Genomic DNA, 13,490 nt, shown 5'->3' with positions numbered 1-13,490 from the left:
ACAAACCACAGCCTTGGCCAAAGTCATCATCTCCTTCCAGGAGCAGCTACATAATTTCCAGGATCCATTGCCAAATGAACATGCAGGATTCCACCTCCCCCTGTTGCTCAAAATTATTAAGAATTTCAAGACAATGAAAGTAAAGCATTAAACCAAGCATAGGGCCTTTCTAGGTGCTGGACCTTGTGCGACTGCACAAGTCATATGACCCTGAATCTGACCCTGCTCCATCTCCAGCACATGTACTAGCCTTAGCATGTCTATAATAAGGAACTTTGTTCTTAGAATCCAAACTTCTTAATTTACCTCCACAGCCCATTTTTTTGTAGTCTCCAAATCTACTACATAGACACAACAGCTGTATTTCAATAGTGATTTCAGCTTAAAGGAGGTTTTCTTTTTTTCCCTTACACTAACTCACATTTAAGATTATAGAAGAATGGCAATATGCATTGCCCATGACTGAGAATGAAGTTTGGAGGTGAGTTTTTCTCTGTGCATCATTTGACAAGTGCATTTTGAGAGTTTCTTTGAAAATGAATGCAAACACCAAAGTTTCAGACAGTAAACTGTGTTCCAAGGCTGGTGTTTCTTTAGAGATCTGTGGATGTCCTAGAAGACCAAACCTACCAGGAATCTTGGAGAATATCCTATGGTCAGTGAAGATGACTTTCTCTGTCAGAAGTCCAGAAACATATGCTGTCTGTGCAGTTCAGCCACCATTATTTTGTGCCTTTAATCAACTCAACATTTTGTAGTACATCTTCCTCAATGATGACACATGAGACCTGGATCTTCAAGATCTAAAATTTAAGGCCAGGCACAGTGGCTCATGCCTGTAATCCTAGCACTTTGGGAGGCTGAGGCTGGTGGATCACTTGAGGTCAGAAGTTTGAGACCAGCCTGGCCAACATAGTGAAACCCCATCTCTACCTAAAAAAAAAAAAAAAAAAAAAAAAAAAAAAAAAAAAAAGATTAGCCGTGTGTGGTGCCATGCACCTGTAGTCCCAGCTACGCAAGAGGCTGAGGCATGAGAATTGCTTGAACCTGGGAGGCAGAGGTTGCAGTGAGCCAAGATCATGCCACTATACTGCAACTTGGGTGACTGAGAGAGACTCTGTCTCAGGAAGAAAAAAAATCTAAAATTCATTTTTTGTATTATGTTTGTTCCCATTACATAAAGCTTCTAAGGATCTATTGTGACTAGATATTGGATAATTTAAATCCAAAACAAAGAGCAAATTAAAATAAAAATGTGACCCTAGCCAATTTCAGTGTTTATACATTTATACTCCATTTATAATTAATTACCTCCTTCTGTACCAAAATATATTATTTTCTATTCAGAGAAGGGTGAGACTGGCTACCCACATGCTAAAAATCTGACACAGAGGCCATATATACACAGTTGCTGGATAAAAAACACAGAATGCCAAGCATTTGCAAATATGTCAAACATACATATACTTTAAAATGTGTTGTTTATTTGAGATTCAAGAAGTGTATGCCCTGTATTTTTATTTTCTAAATCTGGGAACCCTATGCCTATGCTGAGTGGGAAACCAAGCCATATGGCTTCTAAAGTACCCTCTAGCCCTGAAATACTCAATTGCGATATGATTTTTTACCATTTCCAGTAAACTAAACTAAGACCAAACAGTAGAATTTGAAGGAGGGAAGATAGTGATTCAATAGAAGAAATCTGCTTATAAAGCAAAGCTATCAATTGTGTGCCCAAGCACAATCCATTTGATCAGCACCCCATCCGCCAGAGTACTCACTAATATAGAGGCTAGACAAATGGTCTACAAAGTGGGGAATGCCTTCCCACAGGAAATATTCATGGCAACCCATTGAAGTGAAGGAAGCAAAAATGAGAACGTGTAATTTTTTTAAAAAGAAAGAAGTATTTTGCTATAAATTAATAGAGAAATTGAGCCTGGTCCTCTGTCAGGAGGTAAAGATGTTCGGAAGGACCTGTGACAGTTTCACAACACAAGGGTTCAACAGAGAAATGCATATATTCATTTTCTGCCCTATTAAAACAGATGAATAAAAATATTTTTCATTTCTGAGCTTTGTTTTGCCACAAAGGATGTGGTACCTTTAAAAAACTTTAAAGCATCATTTTCTAAACTTAAATTTTACCATGCAATTTCTACAGGGTGTGAATTAATTTTTAAAACTATAAAATTGTAAAATCTCCCAATTATTGTGCAACAATACCTGATGAACATCAGAAATGCCAGGAATTTAATGGAAATATTTAAACAAAAACTTTTGCATAGTTGATAAATAAAATGTAACATGATTTAATAAGCACAGATAATAATATATTTCTTCTTGTGTAAGCTTGAGTTATCACAATCATTAAAACTAAGTATCAGAATTGTTTTATGATATAAATTTTTAACAATAATGAAATATATTCTTAATATTTTTCTCATAAGAAAATATACGTATCTATAAAAACCAAAAGTTTTGATATTTTACTTTACATAAAAATATTTCAGGGAAATTAAAATGTTTTGAATCATTCATAAATGAAATAAAACATATTATAAATTATATTTGTTTAATATTTGCCTTATCCTTTAATCTTCAATTTTGTAAATATTTTATTATATTTGATTACATTTAAAATTTATATAATTTATAAACCAATAACATTCAGAAATCAGAGGTGAAGGTATAAAAATTTCTATTGATAGTTGTATACTAAAATGCATATTCAGTGGCCTGCACAACTATCTATTGGAGGCATTGAGAACATACCTAAATTGGTTAAAGATTTATTCTAAATAAACTCTATGATTTGTCATTGTGTTTTTGTTTTTATTTTTCACCATCCTAAGTTTATTATTTGCAGCAATTCTACATTATTCCAGGTAAAACTACTCTTTCTTTTGGAGGAGTTGGAACTTTCCTGTTTTTGTAAATAAAGTTTAATTTGGAAACCCAGGCCAGAACTATTCTTAAATTGCTTTTTTGCTTCAAAATTTAGTGGGAGATGAGCAACACTGTTAATATCTAATTTAATAACTTCTACTATAGATTAAACCTATTTCCTCTTATTAAACATTGATAAAAATACATATAACTCTGAACTTGAATATGATTGCTAGATCCTTACCTTTAAAAAATAATTTTGTCATTTATAATTTGATTTTAAAAAATGTTATCTATTCTTTCTCTACTTTTTGTTAATTTGTCTACTTTTTGTATTAATGCATGTGTGGAGCAATAAATTTTTTAAATAATCATTTTATTTTGTGTTTTGGAATAAGGAGTTAGCGAATACATTTAGAAAATATTAGATGTAGGCAAAAATAGAAAGTGGATAACTTAGAGTTGCTCAAAATTGCTGTGAATCCCATCAAAAAGCTTATCCACCATGAGCAAGTAATATATTTTTGTTTGTTTGTTTGTTTGTTTATTTTTAGTCAGACTTTTGCTCTTTCCCCCAGCCTGGAGTGAAATGCTGTGATCTCGGCCCACTGCAACCTCCACCTGCCGGGTTCAAGCGATTCTCCTGCCTCAGCCTCCTGAGCAGCTGAGATTATGGCGCTCGCCACCATGCCCAGTTAAATTTTTTTTTTTTTTTTTGTATTTTTTAGTAGAGACAGGGTTCCAACACGTTGGCCAGGCTGGTGTTGAACTCCTAACCTCAGGTGATCCACCCGCCTCAGCCTCCCAAAGTGCTAGTATTACAGGCGTGAGCCCCTGTGCCCAGCCTGATCAAGTAAGCTTTTTTTGAACTTAAGACAATAGCCACATGGCTCTCTCAATAGATGCAGAAAAGGCTTTTGGTGAAATTCAACACCACCTTCATGTTTAAAAAACCAAACAAACAAAAAAACCCTCTCAATAAACTGGGTTTTGAAGGAACATACCTCAAAATAATACAAGCTATCTATGACAAACCCACAGCTAACATCACACTGAATGGGCAAAAGCTGGACGCAGTTCCCTTGAAAACCAGCACAAGACAAGGATGCTTTCTCTCAACACTCCTATTCAACATAATACTGGAAGTTCTGGACAAAGAAATCAGGCAAAAGAAAGAAATAAAGGGCACCTGATATGATTTGGCTCCGTATCCCCACCCAAATCTCATGTCAAATTATAATCCCCACATGTTGGAGCAGGGGCCTGTTAGGGGGTGACTGAACCATAGGGGCAGTTTCCCCCATGCTTTTCTCATGATAGAAAGTGAGTTCTCATGAAATCTAGTTGTTTGAAAGTGTGTAGCACTTTCCCGCTCTGCTCTCTCTTTCCTGCTTCACCTTCCACCGTGATTGTGAATTTCCTGAGGACTCCCAGCAATGCTTCTTGTACAGTCTGTGGAAATGTGAGTCAATTAAACTTCTTTTCTTCATAAATTACCCAGTCTCAGTAGTTCTTTATAGCTATGTGAAAATGGGCTATACAATATTTCAAATAGGAAGAGAGGAAGTCAAACTATCTCTGTTTGCAGATGATATGATTCTATATCAGAAAACTCCATAGTCTCAGTCCAAAAGCTTCTTCAGCTGATATGCAACTTCAGTGAAGTCTCAGGATACAAAATCAATGTTCAAAAATCACTAGCATTCTTATACATCAACAATAGACAAGCAGAGAACCAAATCAGGAAGGCAATCCCATTCACTACTTCCACAATCAAAATAAAATATCTAACAATATAGCTAACTAGGAAGGTAAAAGATCTCTGCAATGAAAAATGCAAAATACTGCTCAAGAAAAATCACAGATGACACAAACAAATGGAAAACTATTCCATGCTCATAAATAGGAAGAAAAAATATTGTTAAAATGGCCATACTTCCCAAAGCAATTTATAGATTCAATAGTATTTCTGTCCAACTACCAATGACATTCTTCACAGAACTAGAAAAATCTACTTTAAAATTAATATGGAATCCAAAAACAGCCTGAACAGACAAGGCAATCCTAAGCAAAAAGAACAAAGCTGGAGGCTTCACACTACCCAACTTCAATCTGTACTATAGGCCTATAGTAACCCAAACAGCATGGCACTAGTACCAAAACAGACACATCAGCCAATGGAACAGAATAGGTAGCCCAGAAATAAGGTCATACGTCTACAGTCATCTGATCTTTCACAAAACTGACAAAAACAAAGAGGAAAATACTCCCTGTTTAATAAATGGTGCTGGGATAACTGGATAGCCATATGCAGACGATTGAAAACTGGACCCCTTCCTTACACCACATACAAAAATCAATGCAAGATGGATTAAATACTTAAATGTAAAAATGTAAACTATAAAAAGCCCAGAAGGAAACTAAGCAATATCATTCTGGACATAGGAATGGGCAAAGATTTCATGATAAAGATGGCAAAAGCATTGCAAAAAAAGCAAAACTTGACAAATAGGATCTAATTAAACTAAAGAGCTTCTGCACAGCAAAAGAAACTATCAAGAGAGTAAATAACCTACAGAATGAGAAAATAATTTTGCAAACTCTGCAACCAACAAAAGCCTAATATCCAGCATCTATAATGAACTTAAATGATTTACGAGAAAAAAAAATCCAAATACCATTAAAAAGTGGGCAAAGGACATGAACTGACACTTTTCAAAAGAAGACATATAGCTGGGCGCAGTGGCTCACACCTATAATCCCAGCACTTTGGGAGGCCGAGGCTGGTGGATCACCTGAGATCAGGAGTTCGAGATGAGCCTGGCCACCCTGGTGAAATCCTGTCTCTACTAAACAAAAAATTAGCCAGGTGTGGTGGTGGACACCTGTAATTCCAGCTACTCGGGAGACTGAGGCAGGAGAATCACTTGAACCTGGAAGGCAGAGGTTGCGGTGAGCAGAGATCGCACCATTGCCCTCCAGCCTTGGCAATAATAGTGAAACTCCGTCTCAAAAAAAAAAAAAAAAAAAAAAGACATACATGCAGCCAAAAAGCATATGAAAAAAAGCTCAACATCACCAATCATTAGAGGAATGTAAATCAAAACCACAATGAGATACCATCTCACACTAGTCAGAATCACTATTATTAAAAAGTCAAAAACAAAAGGGAAAAAGGAATGCTTATACACTTTTGGTGGCGGTGTAAAATAGTTCAACCACTGTAAAAGCAGTGTGGCGATTTATCAAAGATCTAAAAACAGAACTACCATTTGATCCAGCAATGCCATTACCAGGTATATACCTAAAAATATGTAAATCATTCTATTATAAAGACACATGCATGTGTACGTTGATTGCAGCACTATTCACAATAGCAAAGACATGGAATCAACCTAAATGTCTATCAGTGGTAGACCTGATAAAGAAAATGTGATACACATACACCATGGAATACTACGCAACCATAAAAAGAATGAAATCATGTCCTATGCAGGAACATGGATGGAGCTGGAGGTCATTATCCTTAGTAAACTAATACAGGAACAGAAAACCAAATGCTGCATGTTCTCACTTATAAGTGGGAGCTAAATGATGAGAACACATGGACACAGAGGGAAACAACAGACACTGAGGTCTACTAGGCCATGAAGGGTGGGAGGAGGGAGAGGATCAGGAAAAATAACTAATGGGCACTAGGCTTAATACTTGGGTGATGAAGTAATTTGTACATGTACCCCTGAACGTAAACTAAAAGTTAAAAAAAGTGCTGTGAATTCTTGGTGACCTGAAAAGAAATAAATTGGACTAGAAATCACATGAATTTCGAGGTTAGTAATACGCATAAATGTGATCATTTGAGCAGTAGCAATCCATCTCAATAATAAAAAGATAAAAGTCTTCTCTAACTTAGGAAAGACAGAGATCATTATTTATTATAACTTTGTAACAAATGAAAATAATTCTCAATATCATGACTAGGCCATATTTTATAGGCAAAGTATAATTAACAAAAATGTTTTAGGAATCGAAATTGTTAGATGTCCTTTTTGTAAGAAAGAAAGACACAATAGAAATGATGTATATATACAAAAACAACATATATAGAGAGTTTTTTTCAACCTGGCTAAAGTAATTGCACTTTCTAAAATAACTACCTTTATTAATGTTTTAGTAGCTTATCAAGAAAACTCTCTATAAAGTGAAGAAAGGAAAAAACTTTCAAATGACTCACTGAGTTACTCTGTACTGACAGCAGATTGTGCAGGATAAATGAGCCCTGGGCCTGAATGCTCTCAGATCTGGCAGGGGATGTTGTGGCTTCTTACGGTTTCAGACTTGACTATGGACCTCTATTGTATTTTGCACTTGCTATATGAGGTTCCAATAAATTGTCACAAGCTTTGTGGTTACCAAAACCACCTTGAGAAATATGAAGAAGTAAAGGAGGGAGAGAGCACAGTAGTAGAGGCCCAAATGAAGTATTTTTATGTCATAAATTCCATAAGCACTTCTTCCAGCATAATCAAAGCACTTTTCCTCAGCTAATTTTATTCTATTTAAAGGAATATATGAAGATCTTGCATTCTAACTTAAGTCTTAGCTCCTAGCTCCTCATTCCTATCTATCTGAAAAACTTATCCTTGAAGATCCAACTCATCTCTTACCTCTTTTGTGACACCATCCATAAGGAACCTAGAATACTTTATGTAATGTTAACACACTGATTATCTTATGTTTAAAACCTGTCTTCTCAGTTGGAGTATGAGGCCTACAAGGCAAGGCACATACCTTATTCCTCTCCATGTTTCCAATGCTTATAACAGATCAGTTCAACATTGACAAATGCTTGACAAATAGAAAAAGGAAGGGGAGGGGAAGGGAGAGGAGAGGAGGAGTGGGGAGGGGAGGGAAAAGGGAGGGAAGGAAAGGGAAAGGAAGGGAAGGGGGAAAGAAGGAAAATAATGAAGGAAGGAAGAGAAAGAAAGGTAAAAAGAAAAAGAAAGAAGGAAAGAGGGAAAGATTAAATGAATGGACAAATGGATGAACAAGTGATGTTCAGAGAAGGCACTGGATGTGTTGCTAGTTTTTATTAGAGATTTGAGAAGAGTATAGCATAGTTCTCATTTAGTAATCCATGTTAAGCAAGCAATAGACTCAGCCTTAGCCTTGTATGGAGTGAAAGCGCAAGGAACGGCCATGTATTGGAGCCAAATTTAGTAGATAGAAATAAAAATTTAATACTAAATCAAAGCTAGGCGGATCATTAAAATAGAACTGTCAATCCAGAGGACTGAAGCAAAAAGTCAGAACCTAAGTAAAAAACAAAGAAATGGAAACAAGAAAAACTAGATGAAAGAAAAGGAAGAGAAGCAGAACCAAGAGAAATCCCTAAGGCAAAGGGAGTAATTACTACAGTTATTCATGTGCTGCTAATGACCTTAGCATTCCATAGTGACTAAGACTTACATCCTGGAATAAGTTTGCCTGAATTCTAATACTGGTTCTATTGCTTACAGATTCCTTACCGTTACGTGACAGTTTCCTCATTTATAAACCAACGATGATAATAATACCTACCTCATAGGGTTATTGTGATAATTAAATAAAATGTGGCTATTGCTATTAGGAGGTCCTCAATCAATTTGAACAAATGAAGTAAAATGAGAAGTTAAAAAAAAATGGCTTATTAATAGGATAATAGTATATATCAGTTTACTTAGACCAGTCCTGGTTTGTAAGTTATCCTGGTGCCTTGAAGTAGTATGTTCTTTTGCTGTTATAAAAACTTTAAAAACAAAATGCCTAAGAATTCTGTAGGATGTCAAGTTACAAAATAGTATTTTGAAACATGAAATAAAATACACAAATTTTAAAGAAAAATACTAAATTACACTTTATCAACATTTAAAATTTCTGAACAAAAGATAAACACCCCAAAAGATGACCAATTGTTCCAGTAATCAAGAAAATTCAGATAAAAGCACAGTGATAATTTGCTTCTATAATAGCAGATAGGTGGTTACAGAGCAAAATTCCCACGGGACCAAATAGAACTGGACAAATTGCAAAAGTTTTATAGTAGGTGGAGTATGCCCTTCAATTACAGTGCAAACTAGAAGTCAGTAATCAAAAGATAACTAGAAAATACCTAAATATTCAAGAGTTAGACAATATATTTCTAAATAATCCATAAGGTAAATAAGCAATCAAAATGGCAATGTTGGCAAGTGCAGTGGCTCTGGCCTGTAATCGCAGCACCTTGGGAGGCTGAGGTGGGAGGATCCCTTGAGATCAGCAGTTTGAGACCAGCCTGAGCAACATAGCAAGACCCTGTCTCTACAAAAAAAAAAAAAAAAAAAAAATCAAAAAATTAGCCAAGTGTGATGATGCATGCCTATAGTCCCAGCTACTCAGAAGACTGAGGTGGGAGAATGGCTTGAGCCTGGGAGATCCAGGCTGCAGTGAGCCATGACTGTGACACTGCACTCCAGCCTGGGCTACACAGTGAGATCTTCTCTCAAAAAAAGAAAAAAATAATAATGTTGTAAATGAGGATCAAAATATGGCATATCAAATTTTGGGAAGTAGCTAAAGCCATGCTTAGAGGAAGATGTATAGCATGAAGGCATATGTCACAAAAAAGAGTAAATAATTAATGTGTGGGGAAAAGAAAGAGATCAGCCTCTTACTGTGTCTATATAAAAAGAAGTAGACATAAGAGACTCCATTTTGTTCTGTATTTGAGATGCTGTTAATCTGTGACCCTGCCCCCAACCTTGATCTTGCAAGAGACATGTGCTGTGGTGACTCAAGGTTTAATGGATTTTGGGCTGTGCAGGATGTGTCTTTGTTAAACAAGTGCCTGAAGGCAGCTTGCTGGTTAAAAATCCTGCCCATCCCTGGGCAATGGAACATCTAGGTGTAAAACCCGATTGTATGCTCTGTTTACTGAGATAGGAGAAAACCGCCTTACGGCATAAAGTGGGACTCGCTGGCACAATGCTGCTAAAAGGTTTATGGAGATGTTTGCATATGCGTACCAAGGCACAGCATTTTCTTTTGAACTTACTCATGTCACAGAGATCTTTATCCATATGTCTTACTGCTAATTTTCTCCCTAAAATGATCCTATTGTCCTGCCACTCCCTTATCTTTAAGATGGTAAAGATAATTATCAATAAATACTAAGGGAACTCAGAGACCAGTGCCTCTGTGTGCTGAGCGCCGGTCCCCTGGGCCCACTTTTTCTTTCTCTATACTTTGTCTCTGTGTCTCATTTCTTTTCTCAAGTCTCTTGTTCCACCTAACAAGAAACACCCACAGGTGTGGAGGGGCAGGCCACCCCTTCATTAATGAATGATTTTTATTGATCTAAGAATCCATTTTAAGAAATTTAAAAATAACAGAAAATTAAATTTAAAGAAAGTAGAAAAAATAAATAAATATAAAGGTGAAAAGAAATGAAAGAAAACAAATGTACTATAGAACAAATAAATCCAAATGTTATTTTTTAAAAGACATATAAAAAGGGATAAACCTATATTAATATCTATTTTAAGTGGCAAAAATAACTTATGTCAGGAATAAAAGAGCTCATCACTATAGATGTTTATTCCAGAAAGGAATTTATACTCAAAGATCAATTAAAGTAATTCACCGTATTGACATAATAAAGGGGAAAATGGTTATATGATCATTTCAATAGATACAGAAAAAACATTTGATAAAATTCAACATCTGTGCAGTACTACTCCTTTTTTGGGGGGTGGGGTTGCAGAGTCTCACTCTGCCTTCCAGACTGGAGTGCAGGGGTGTGCTCTCTGCTCACTGCAACCTCTGCCTCCCAGGTTCAAGTGATTCCCAGGCCTCAGCCTCTCAGTAGCTGGGGCAACAGGCATGCATCATCACACTTGGCTAATTTTTATATTTTTAGTAGAGATGGGGTTTCACCATGTTGGTCAGGCTGGTCTTGAACTCCTGACCTCAGGTCATCTGCCCATCTCGGCCTCCCAAAGTGCTGGAATTACAGGCGTGAGCCACTGTGCCCAGCCTTCTCTTTCTAAAGTAGGACTAAAAGGGAATTTCATTAATTGGATTCTTTTAAATGACAGCAAGCATTATATTTTATGGTTAGATATTAAAAGCTTTCCTTCTTGGCTCCCAAATGAGACAAGAATATCTGATATCATTCTTCCAAATCAGAGTAGAAAACTCAGAATCATATTTAGGTTAAAAATGCGTGTTGATCTTAAGCATCTGAACTTGTTTTCTCCAGGAAATGGAGGAGGCAAGGAAAAAGAAAGAAAAAGGCAGACGATAATTATATATCACTGAACCTTTGTTATTTTTTTTAATGCAAAAAGAGATTTAAAAGATGGAGAAATGCAAGTAGAACCAGAGGCTAGTGTTAAAATATAGATGCTTTTGGTGTGAAAGAAAGAAAACATGGCAGAAAGCCAAGGAACTCGAGGTGATTTAAAGAGTCACAGGAAGAAAGGCAGACCAGAGCCTGGGAAATGAAACACTTGGAGACTGAAGGAGTAGGTTTCTGAATGTCCCTATGTTTTATGTCTTACTTCTATTTCATTTTTTATTATGGTGTAATAAATGCTCCCAAATCCTGGTACAAATTAGATTATTTGCTTTCCACTGATTCAGAAATAGTCATTGTGCCTTTGACAGGGATAAAAACATTATCAAAATGAAGAAACAAAATGGCCTTAAATGATTCTAATTTCTTTCAAAGCTCCCCCAACACACAGAATAAGAAGATAACCGCTTCCCTCCAATATCTTCCTAACAAAAAGAAAGTCAGTCACAGTCTGAATTCAATAGAAATATATGAACATAATAGTAAGCTAAACTAGTAGTAAAAGCCTGATATTAAATGACTATTTATAAATTGATATTTTCAATTTTCATGATCCATACTACAATAATCATTAATAAGCCTACTTATTCCAACAAATTCAATAATTTAATTTCAAGTGAGATGGATGTTATTCTCTAATGCAGTTCTTGCAAGTTAACATGAACAAGTAACTTTTTTCCAAAAGAACTTGTATAAAAAGGCACACCACACACTTGGAGCTTGTATCTATGTTTACTGCGTTTGTGTTAAATTTGTGTTAAATTAAGAACAACACTAGAATTGTTATACAGACAAAATAGCTACTATGTTACATTTTTCATCTGGACATGTTGTTGTCTTATAGACACAGCCAGAAATTCTTGGCAAAATCCAGGGCTCCTAGGTATACCATAGGTCAGTATTATATAGACTATGTAATTCTGGATTCAATCACAAATGGGCCATTAAAAGCTAACTTTATAAAATAAATAAATAAATAAGACCACCAAATCTGTTGGCTGAGTTTTGCCAGTGCATCTAGAACTGAACCTCACCAGCCCATTATAATCAGGACTGTAAATTGCCTGTTATTAAATTGTTTTTCCTGTGGTAAGCGAAGATACATTGAAGTCAGGCAGGTAACAGCATCGGCTCATGATTCATTCTGCAGACTTTATGGAGCCAAATTGCGTGTTGCCAATCAATATGGAGCCACACAGTTGTTTTTAAATGTCTTGCCACAGGAATTGGCTTGCAGCCACCATCGTAGCAGGGTGGTGTAAGGAAGCTGATACTGGAGGAAGGGAGTAAATGCTGTTTCCTCTCTGGAGTCTGTGTATTTGTATATTTTGCTATACAATCAGTATTTTGAAAGACAGCTATAAATTTGGAGCCCCTCAGGTCAGAATGCTTAGAATATGGCTTTATTCTAGAGGACAATTCTCATTTAAAAATCCTTGCTTGAACTCCTGAATCTCCCTATGTGTGTATCATAAAGCTAAAAAGAGGTAGAGTCCCAGATTGGGATTTCTTAGATTTCAAACATTTGGTTTATGGATTTAAATTTTTATTGTATTCTATGATTTTGGAATTCTCTACACCTTGGCAATTTTGCAGTGTGTGCAATATCACCAGCAGAGAGGGACCCATGTTTTAAATATCAAAATCCAAGAAAATAAAAAATAGTTAAGCTGATTATTACAAGGATCTCAAGTATATATTCCATTTCTGAATTGTATCTTTAGAGCTTTCTTTCCTGCTTCATGCATTTTATGTCCGCACAAGAAAACAGTATTCTTGCTATTTTACAATGTTTTTTTCAACAAATAAATCCAAACAGGTTATTTATATATCTTGGTGATAGAAGAAAATATTTATCAAAAAGGCCATTATAAGCAATCGGAAGCAGAGCACTTATGTATGATTATTGCGTTTGGAGATAATTTTATAAAGCAGAAAGCCAGATATTTGAGAATTGTATCCCCTATAAATAATCTGTCATAAATCATTGAAGATTTTCTGCTCTGTCCTACTTTGTGAAATGAAAATCTCTTGGTAGTCCAATCAAAACATGCATTGACATTTCTCATATTGCATTTTTTATCCCTCTATTATGACTCAGAACTCTGTAAGGTTGAGCAGGTGTATCTAGGAATCAAGTAACATGAAACTTTGTCTTCCCTAGTTACGTTTTTTCATTCCAGATATATAAGCTTTTATTAATTTTTTTCTCTCTGGGGAACATTAT

At 35.8% G+C, this 13,490-nt stretch overlaps 1 long non-coding RNA gene across 1 annotated transcript in view; it reads right to left on the bottom strand.

The window, feature by feature from the left end:
• The window catches only part of LOC144340847 (uncharacterized), a 52,158-nt gene extending 44,918 nt beyond the window's left edge, over positions 1-7,240 (bottom strand). The window contains exon 1 of the long non-coding RNA XR_013417315.1: positions 7,124-7,240. This is a non-coding gene — a long non-coding RNA (uncharacterized LOC144340847). The remainder of the gene's footprint in view (positions 1-7,123) is intronic.
• Between the last annotated feature and the right edge of the window lie 6,250 nt (positions 7,241-13,490).

This window comes from Macaca mulatta, chromosome 1, assembly GCF_049350105.2.
Source record: "Macaca mulatta isolate MMU2019108-1 chromosome 1, T2T-MMU8v2.0, whole genome shotgun sequence".
NCBI classification, from domain to species: Eukaryota; Metazoa; Chordata; class Mammalia; order Primates; family Cercopithecidae; genus Macaca; species Macaca mulatta.
The sequence above is the reverse complement of the archived record's forward strand: the minus strand, read 5'-3'. Positions and strand labels throughout refer to the sequence as shown.